Below are 11,166 nucleotides of genomic sequence, written 5' to 3'. Positions count from 1 at the left end.
TCAATTCCTAGCAGCTTGTGAGCTTTCTCAATGTAAAAAGGCTTCTCCGCCTACAGTAAAGGAGACTTTCTTAGTGCGTTTTTCCCACCGCCTTGGATTAACAACCCTCTTAGTTGTAACCAAGTTAATCGCTGAGTCTTATTGCTTTTCTTTTATTTTATTTACTGTTTATTATTGTTGTTGTATTTTTGAGTTGAAAGTTCTTGAGGAGGGTATACTTTTGAGTTGCAGGCAATTCACCTCCCTCTTGCCAGTCCCGCTGCACCAACAAGTTGCACGCGAGGATCAAGGACTTCCTCAACGGGCTTCACATAATCGGCCACCAAATGAAGAACCGAGATCTAATAAGGTATGCTCTAAAAGCATTTCCTCAAAATACACTATGGGAATCCATCGTGGATGCCTATAAAATTTTGAAGAATTTATTTAAATTAAAATTAAACGAATTATTTTGTGAATTAGAGCTACATGAACAGACTAATGCCAAATCCACTGAGAAAGGTATTGCTCTTGTTGTAAGATCATCCAAAGAAAAGTCTAAAAACAAAACCAAAACTAGAAGGTGAGTGTAACCCAAACTCAGACGATGAAGAACATCTTGTGAACCTGGTAAGAAAGATGTTCACTAGGAGAAAGAAGGACTTTACCAAAAAAGATTTGTAGAAGATCAAGTCCACATCCAACAACAAGGCAAATGTGATATGCTTTGGATGCAATAAGAAGGGACACTACAAGCACGACTTCCCTAATCTCAAAAAGAAGAAAGCCCTCAAGACAACCTACATGAATCGTCCTCGGAACGGACATCAACGAACCAAACACTACAAGAAAAATGCTCATAGATACCTATGGAACAACAACAGTTTTAAGCAATTTTCGATGTCTTTGAGTATTTTAAACCGATTTTTTTCAAAAAATGATGTCTATGAGCACATATTTTTGTTCATATACACCAATTTTTTTAACCAGTGTATATGAATCCCCTTTTTCGATAATACACACTGAATTTAATAGCATTTTTTAAAATCCGATGTCTATGAGCATTTCCTTGTCCTATCTACGAAACCATATAGTAAAAAGTGTTGTTAAAAGTGATGTTAAATAACAAAAAAAATAATTTTTCCCACCTATACTTGGCAAAAAATTTCAACACTTTAACTCTTCCACCTATAATTACCAATCCCCCAAACCAAAAAAAAAAAATAAAACTAAATAACAAAAACACACTAAATTTTCCCACCTCCACCATCTATCGTCGTGTGACACCTTCGACCCCCGCCACTGCCGCCTTCTAATTAGTGTAGGCTTGCGATCGATTTCTCATTCATGTTTTAGTTTTTTTTATGAATAAAATTAATGGCTGCGGTGGCGGACAAGGTGGTTGGGGTGGATGATCAGTTCATTCACTTCCAACTTGAGGCATCGAAGGTTTACCACTGCCAGATGGAGGCGTCGGAGGTATACCATAGTGACGTGCGAAAGCTTGTTGATTTGATTTCCAATCTAAATCCGGCCGCCGAGGAGTTCTTCCATTCGAATTATACGGTCTTCGCTTCCACCGCCGACAACACTTAGAAACCCAATAGTCAACTTTCTGCCGATGCACCCATTTTCGTGGCATTCTGTGGTTCTTATGGAGATGGGCCGATTAGCGATGGTGGTAAGAGTAGGGACTCAAGCGGTGGTGGATCGTCGAATTATTAGCTTAATCGCCAAGTAATTTCCCTCCTCTTTGCCTTGATTTTATGTTCAACTCATTATTTATTTTGTACACTATGAATGAGTATTTTGTCTGTCATGGTTTTAGGTTTAACCTATTAAAAATCACTAATTTTTTAGTGGGTTTTCAACTGTAGCACTTCACCTTTAAGAATTAATGTAAAAATATATTAGATAGAATTTCATAAGTGTATTCGTAATCTCCTATTATCTCTGCTCTTGGTGGATTTTCATTTCTATTAGTTCCTTTTTTTCAAAACAACGTTTGGACATTTTTTGTGATGGAAATGCTATTATGTTTGTTTTCCAGTAGAGAAATGGCTATCCTTAGGGTCGGAGGAGGATGACTGATAGAGCTCGAAGAGCTAAGAACGAGCGTAGCATTAGGTGTACTATTTATGTATCTGATCTTGATCAGAATGTGAGTAAATTTAGAGAAAATTTTGTTGTTAATTCTATTTTCGGTTGATGTCATATCCTTCTAGTTGCATTGTTACCATTTCCTAAATGCTAAAACACACTAGTAGCTTTCAATAATGAATTTTCGGACAATTCTAATTCTGATTCTAATGTTAATTACTCAAATGTGAAATTTTGCTTATATAATTTAGGTGACTGAGGAGAACTTGCTGAAATATTTTCTAACTATAGGCAGGTAAATTTCTCAAATTTCAACTAGCTGAAACATTTCTTGATGATGCAATATGGTGCATTATTTCTTTTGTTATTTACCAAATTTGGAATCTCCAAATCCCATATTTCCACATCTCCATTACCGTATACCAATAGTAGCAATGTTGTTCGGTAAGTTATAGAGTGATGAAAATTTCTATCTAATAATTTTAGAAAACATTTCAAGATCACTCAAATGATATCCTTAGAAATTAGGTGAAACAAATTGCCTAGACATAGACAAGGGACCCAGTTATACTTCCTTCATGTCTAATATATTTAGTTAGCTAAGGAAATTCAATTATGGACAATATTGCTGAAGAGAGAAATACATAATGAAGTTTAACCATCCAAATGATCTGAATAACACTATCAAGATGGCCTCACATTGAGCTCCATGGCAAAGAAAAGATCCATGTAGCTGACATTGGATGGTTGCCGTATAATTTGCTGTTGTATTTTCTCAAATACATTTTCTCCAGTAATGATTTAGTAACACAATTAGTAGCTTAATATGGATGGCAAATGTTGAGTTCTTATTATATTCTTGGATATGTGAAATTTTATTTGAATGTTGAGTTTATTTTTACCTTCTAATCGTATTCTGAACAAAATAATTAAAGATTAAGGAAAAGGAAGATAGTATTTCAAGCTTTCCCACTGTCTCATCTCTGTCCATGATTTAAACAATAGAACACCAACTACTGAGATTTATCTAGCAATTGCCTATTTGATCATTGGGATTCAAAAGAAGCTAAGTTGAGCAGTCAACTGTTGATGACCTGACCTACTAATTATTCATTGTATGTGATAATTTGCTATAGGCTGCTTAGCCTTTGAAGCTTATTAGTTTCCATTTCTATACTAAATCATAAACAGTTAATATTGGTTTTCAGCCTGCTAATTCTTCTTTGTATCAGTAACTTGCAATTTATTCAGCCTCCAAGTTAAAGCTGATCTGGTGCTATTTGGTTATTGTAAATTAAAAAAAAAAAAGATTTGAAAGTCTAAAAATTTCAATCAATAACCTTAAATGTTTTAGGTTCTTAAAATTTAAACTTATGTATCAAGCAATCTAATATATGCATAAATGATAGTAGTATACGATAGATGATATAACTCAAATAGGGAGAAATAATAAAAGTAGAAGACTGTGGTTCAATGGAGTGAATTTCTTAACAGGTTTGATTCCAAATAGCAAGAGAGAAGATAGGGATCCGACTGTGAGTTTTTGATAGTGAAAAGCATAGGCAAAGATGAAGAAATAAGCAAGATGAATGATTTGATTGATGCTAAAAAGGGAAAGGAGTGTCTTCTGTAAATTTAGTTATTAGTTAAAACTATAATTTTTAGTTTATATCACTTAGCTTGCTTGTTTGCCTACATTGTTGACCTATCCATTTAAATGATTGTTGTACCACATTTTTCTTTGACTATTGTAAATTTGGTATTTTTTAGGTAGTTGATTGTCGTATTTGTGGTGATCCCATTCAATTTTGCGGTTTACCTTTGTAGAGTTTTCAGATGAGGGTGAGTCCCTAAATTTTAGTCCTTTTCATGGAGTGATGTGAAAACAATAGATATTTGCTATTAGATGGTGCGATGAAAGCTTTAAACCTTGATGGGGCTGTGATTGGTTGCTCTTCGGTGAAAGTCTTACCCTCAAAGACTGCAATCATATCCGTGAATCAAAAGTTTCTTCCTAAAGTGAGTTGGTTTTTATTTTTTGTCTAAACTTTTACTAGTCTTCATATGTATTTTATTCCATTTATTTTTCTTGAATTTTACTAACTCTTTTGGTACCAAGCAGTCTAAGGATGAAAATGACATGGTTATCAGGACTGTTTACTGCACAAATATTGACAAAAAGGTTGATTGGTGTTTTCCTTTAGTTTTGTATCCATATTTTTTTGGTTTTCTGCTACAATATTATACGAATAATTTAAAAGTATTTTCATCCAAATCCATCAAAATATTCTTTCCATGATCATACTTGTATATTTTGTTTTAGGTAACTCAAACAGATGTCAAAATTTTCTTTGAGCAATGTTGTGGTGAGGTCGGTCTACTCCCACTAATTTGGCATTTTGAATAATTATGATATATGTCACAGTGATAGTGAGTTAATCTCTCTCTTTTTTTTTTTCTTTTTTTTTTTAAACTTTTTTATTCAGGTTTCTCATCTTAGACTCCTCAGTGATAATGTACACTCAACTATTACATTTATTGAATTTATTCAGATATTAATTATTAAATATGTGAATGGAGAAAAGGTGGAAGAAAAGAGAAGCTCCATTGTGAATAAGACTTTAGTCCCACATTGATAGCTTCAAGGCTTGTTGGTTGGTTTATATTGATTCACATGTATTGAGGGAATCAACAAATGCATGGGGAGAGACTCTCTCTCATGTGTGGGTGTGTAGGGAGGGTGCAAATCTAAGGCTTAGATTATATTGAACCATGTTGACTTGTGTGTGGGCACGACCTGTGTGCCTCGAATGTTGAGGCAAAATCCGTCCAAGTGAAACAATCAATATTTTGTCACGTAAACCTTTTGCTACTGTAAAGTTTGAGATTAATGTAGAATCTAAACACTGAGTAATAATGAGTGCAAATCCAGGGTCCAGATTGCACTGAACCATGTTGACTTGTGTGCAGGCACGACCTGCGTGCACCGAATGTCGGGGCAAAATTCACCCAAGTGGAACAATCAACGTTTTGCCATGTAAACCTTTTGCAACTGTGTAACGGATGCATTAAGTTTGAGATTAATGCAGAATCTAAACGCTCGAGTAATAATGAGTGCAAATCCAGGACCGAGATTGTACTGAACCATGTTGACTTGTGTGCGGCCACGACCTACGTGCGCTGAATGCCGCAGCAAAATTCGCCCAAGTGGAACAATCAACGTTTTGCCATGTAAACCTTTTGCTACTGTGTAATGGATGCATTAAGTTTGAGATTAATGCAGAATCTAAACGCTCGAGTAATAATGAGTGCAAATCCAGGACCCAGATTGCACTGAACCATGTTGACTTGTGTGCGGCCACGACCTACTTGCGCTGAATGCCGCGGCAAAATTCGCCCAAGTGGAACAATCAATGTTTTGTCACGTAAACCTTTTGCTACTGTGTAACGGATCCATTAAGTTTGAGATTAATGCAGAATCTAAACGCTCGAGTAATAACGAGTGCAAATCCAGGGCCCAGATTGCACTGAACCATGTTGACTTGTGTGCGGGCACGACCTGTGTGCGCCGAATGTCAGGGCAAAATTCGCCCAAGTGGAACAATCAACGTTTTGCCATGTAAACCTTTTGCTACTGTGTAACGGATGCATTAAGTTTGAGATTAATGCAGAATCTAAACGCTTGAGTAATAATGAGTGCAAATCCAGGGCCCAGATTGCACTGAACCATGTTGACTTGTGTGCGGGCACGACCTGCGTGCGCCGAATGTCAGGGTAAAATTCGCCCAAGTGGAACAACCAACATTCTGCCACGTAAACCTTTTGTTGCTATATAACGGATGCATTAAGTTTGAGATTAATGCAGAATCTAAGCGCTCGAGTAATAATGAGTGAAACAGTAGATGTTTCACTGCTCAGCTAGTAATGGTCATTAATCGACCATTAACGCTGCCGTTGATCTGAGCTCCTATATAAGGAGACTGCGATCACAGGCAGAGAACACACACAGAAAAAGCAGCAGAAGCTCTCCACCAGTGTCCCCTCCTCTGTCGTGCAACTCCTGCTCGGCGGAGTGCCCGTGATAGCAATCGGGTGCCCGTCAGTTCTCCATGACCACCAGTGCTTGGTGAAGTTCATGGTCAACCATTGTATCCTGTGAAATAGATGACCCGAGTAAGCCTCGAAGCACTGTCGGAGGTGGGGCGAATCTGTTTCAAGGAAACTGCGACTCTCATAGGCCTCGGTCCGTTGCTCGCTCTGTTTTTCCGGTTCCGCTAGGCGTCAAAGCCCGACCGGCCACTTGCTCGGTCTCTGCGCTCGGCCTATCTGCTTCGCCCGATCTGCCAGTCTGCGCCCGACTTGTCTACTTCGACCGATCGGCCAGTCTGCGCTCGACCTGTCTACTTCGCCCGATAGGCCTGTCTGCTTTGCTCGATCGGTCAGTCTGCGCCCGACCTGTTTGTTTCGCCCGATCGGCCTGTCTGCTTCGCCCGATTGGCCTATCTGCTTCGACCGATCGGCCAGTCTGCGCTTGGCTTGTCTGCTTCGCCCGATCTACCTGTCTACTTCGCCCGATCGGCCAATCTGTGCCCGACCTATCTGCTTCGCCCGATCGGCCAGTCTGCGCTTGACGTGCCGCTACACCCAATCGACCAGTCTTTGACCGGCCTGTCTGCCACTCGGCCTATCTGCTTCGACCGGTCTGTCCGCACTCGGCCAGACTGCTTCACCCGACTGGCTGGTTTGCCTGTCAGCTCGCCGGACCTTTCTGCCCACCCGACCGTACTACTCGGTCACTCTAGTTGGACCGCTGATTTGTCCGATCAGTCTGCCTATCTCTTGGCTGCTCAGCTCGGAAATATAGACCTGCTGCTCAGCAGATCTGCCCACTCGATGACTGAGTCCGATCAGCCGCTGTTCGGTATGTTGCAGAAATCAACCTTTGCTGACAGCCTGAGATTATCCGCTCAGGTCATCTCGACTGTAAGTTAAATTTAATTCAGAGCAGTTTAAATTCAATTAATACCTTATATATATCCGGTAATAAATTATTTGTATCCAACATTAATGACACATTTGAAATCCAAAGACCATTCTATTCATTCAATTGTACTATGCTTTTGTTTTCTCTATCAATTAAGTGTGGAATTATATTTTATGATTTTTCATAGCCATATGTGGTTAACGGAAATAATTTCATGCCATTAGTATTTGTTGAGGGGACAATTAAGATTCCTCTAGGTAGCTGTCTCTACCTTTATATATTACTAATGAATAAGGGATGTTACAAATAACCCTTTACACATTTAAACCTAACTCCTTAACATTGAAGCTATTTCAATATACTCATTACAAAGATATTTAATTGATATGTTTGCGAAATGACACACAGAAAGGGGATAGATATATTTTGAGATGTGTGTAAAATGGCATATGTAGAGCGAGGACTAATTTGACTTGAGGTTCATGGATGACAAACACGACGAAGAGAGAAGGATCGAGCTAACTTAAGATCCCTAGAATGACACAGAGAGAAAAGAACTCATTCGTCTTGAAATCTCTATAGAATGTTGCACCTTGAGAGGAGAGATTTGTTGCATGATGTGGGTAGAGAGAGAAGAGCACAACACTTGGGAACTATAGAATGACACGTGCAAATGATGCACATGGAGATGGGAGATCTATGAAATGATGCATCAAGAGAGAAAAAAAAATATCTTCCTTATGTACTAATCATTATTTCAAAGGCTAGTAATCGCTCATGATTTACCTCCTCTGTGTGAGCCTTGGGACAAACTGACGGAGGCACTGAGGACGAACGTATTCATCTTTTAACTACAAAGAGAGAAAAAAAAACATATTGGCTTGATAACCATATTAGGGCATTAGTGAGTGTTGGATTTTTTGGGTTAAATCAAAGGAAGAAATGTCATCATATTGGCTTGAAATCTCTATAGAATGATGCACCTTGAGAGAGGAGAGATTTGTTGCATAATGCACGGAGAGAGAGAAGGGCACAACTCTTGGGATCTATAGACTGACACACGCAAATGATGCACATGGAGAGGGGAGATCACTGAAATGATGCACCAAGAGAGAAAAAACCATATTGGCTTGATTAACCCTGCATTGGTGAGTGTTGGATTTTTTGGGTTAAATCAAAGAGACTGAGAGAAAAAAAATTGAGATCTATGAAGCTAACAATCATTTAAGTGCAAGATTGGAAACAATCAACATGGGAAGTTGTTAAGATATATCCTTGTGATTAGTAACTATTTCACTGTCCTCGAAGGAGTTATTTAAAAATTTCTTTTCTAACATAGGTTCATCGACAACCAAATGCGGAGCAATGTGATTTTTATATCATGCGATATATGAAAGATATAATTGAAAATTTTGGAGTTGGCCACAAAGATTCACTTCCATCAATGGTAATAATACAATATCTTCCATTTTGCATATTTGATTTGAAAACTAACTCATTAGTATCTTTTTGTAAAGTTATTAGTATCTGCTGAATTTTGTTGGACTTTGAGCATTTCTTAGGATTTCCCTACTGTTACTATTTCGGTAGTAGTCAATTAGTCATGATCCAGTTGGACAATTCTTACTTTGTTACTCTGTGTATGTGTGTGATGAGAAAGAGTTTGAGCTAATATTTGTATGTTTGTAGCTGAATCTTGTTGTTTTACTAATATACTAGTTGCCCTACCAGTTATGCCCTAAGGAAAGTTTGTTGAATTTTCCAACAATGCTTTAGTATCGAATTAAAGAAAGTACTTAATCAATAATCTTTTAGTAATTCAAGCACTAAGGTCAACTGGTACATTAAAAATTTCTCTTTGCAAAGTGATTAGTACTTAGTTTTACTAATATATTATTTATGTGTTTTTACAGTTTATAAATCTCAAATACTTTATAGTTGAAATTGATGAAGTGTGGTTCAAGTGAAATGAATGCATGCTAGATTACATTTGAGTAGGAAAGGTATTTGATTTTTGAAAACTTTGGAGGATGCATGCATTTTCATGGAATATAATCTTTGGATATTGACTTGATGTGTATCTCTACAATATCTATTAGTTTTTTATGTTGCAAGAAGAATATTTATATGTTGGTTACTGTTGGATCGTGAAAATGCTAGAGGGGGCGAATAGCATTCGTTGAAAATCATTATCGAGTAAGCAGTGGAAAATAAATACGAAAGCAACACTAGAAAAACACGAGCAGTTTTTATTTGGTTCAGAGCCTTCGGTGACCCCTACTCTAAGGCCCAGGTCCCGCGGACCTATTGATGAACAATCCACTAAAAATCTCTTCCGGTACTCTTGGAAGAGAGAATCAAGTACAATAGAAATAAAGCCAAGTGCAACACACTGCACTTGCCTTTTATAATAGTTAAGTACAATAAAAAAAATATTACCAACACTTTCAGGGATCAAAGAATAAAGCACTTTGTGTTGATGTCTGTCTGCCAGGCACGATCGAAACTCCTTGGAGCAGTCGTTGGGCTCAGCAACTTCGCAACAGAGTCAGAGCAAGAACCGGAAGCAATCGTAAGCTTAAATGTACGTGTAGTAGTTCGAATGTACTTCATGATCCAATGCCTCCTCGAAACTACCTTATATAAGGCTTGGAAGACACCTTCCATAAGTATGGAAGGCGCCTCCAATGAGGCAAAAATCAATCTCGACATCGCTGCGCCTTATCTTCGAACCGATCAAATTCTATCTGTGGAAGGCATCTTCCATTGCCATGGAAGGCGCCTTCAATGAACAGTACAGAGGCGCCTTCCATAGCCATGGAAGGCTCCTTCGGGTACTGTTCACCCGAAGGCAGCTTTGCTTCTTTGCTTACTTTCTTGCCCTGCAACAAATGTGTTAGTCCAAAATACCTTGCAAGACAAGTGTTATCACAATAAAAAATAGAGTAATTAGTTCCTGTCCTCCTAGGACCAGGAACTAGTCAAGGTTTCAATGTAGGGATCCCAAATGGACCTAAACTGGACCGACGCATACTGTCCCTCAACTGGGACACGTCCTCACAGTCACTCTCCTCTAGTGACTTACCTTTACTTACCTTTTCCCAGACATTCGGTCAGCCCGTCGACCAATCTGAACTTCGTGCCAGCTATCCGGTCGGCCCGTCGACCTAGCTGAACTTCTCTGCAACATTTAGTTAGCATAATAGATTAAATGGTAAGGTAAAACAGTGTTAACAGAATTCAAGATTCACTGGTTCGATCGACCGCGCACGGTCGATCGAAAACTAGCTGGTCACATATAACCTAGGGTTATCTCCCCCTAGGGTTGCCTAGCTTCACTCACTAGAACTTCCATTGCCTGGCTTTATTCACTAGGACTTCCTACACCTAGCTTCACTCACTAGGGCCCGACTTCACTCACCAGGACTTCCACCACCTAGCTTCACTCACTAAGGCCTGCCTTCACTCACCAGGACTTCCACTACCTAGCTTCACTCACTAGGGTCTGACTTCACTCACCAGGACTTCCACCACCTAGCTTCACTCACTAAGGCCTAGCTTCACTCACCAGAACTTCCAGTACCTAGCTTCACTTACTAGGGTCTGGTTTCACTCATCAAGACTTCCACCCACTACCTAACTTCACTCACTAGGCCCTGGCTTCACTCACCAGGACTTCCACTTTGCCTAACCTCCAGTTAGGACTTCTTCTTGCTAGCCATTTAGTCTTGACTAGACTACTCTCTTCCAAACATCAAGTCCTATTTGGATTAACCCTTGGTCAAACTGACCAGACTTCGGTGCATTGTCAAACATCAAAACCCTAGAGGTCAATTGCACCAATAGTTATATCGGTGGATATTGACTTGGTGTGCTTAATTGTGATTTGTTTGGTGAATTTATAATGTTAACTTAATTTTGTACTATTGAGAATAAGATCAATTTCATACTCTTGCTCGATCACAATTTACAAACAGCAGGAATAAATTATTGGATAGAAAGAGTGCGATAGAGGGGGGTGGGTGAAAATCCCGCGTTTAAAAACTCTTTTCTTTTTCAATGTTTAAATCAAAGTAGTGCAGCGGAAAGTAAAGAACAATTTT

The 11,166-nt window shown here is 38.8% G+C and overlaps 1 pseudogene; it reads left to right on the top strand.

The window, feature by feature from the left end:
• The first annotated feature begins 1,356 nt into the window (after nucleotides 1–1,356).
• The window catches only part of LOC122023190, a 44,290-nt pseudogene continuing 34,480 nt past the window's right edge, over nucleotides 1,357–11,166 (top strand).

This window comes from Zingiber officinale, chromosome 9B, assembly GCF_018446385.1.
Source record: "Zingiber officinale cultivar Zhangliang chromosome 9B, Zo_v1.1, whole genome shotgun sequence".
Taxonomy (NCBI): Eukaryota; Viridiplantae; Streptophyta; class Magnoliopsida; order Zingiberales; family Zingiberaceae; genus Zingiber; species Zingiber officinale.
This window is presented reverse-complemented; position numbering and strand designations above follow the sequence as displayed.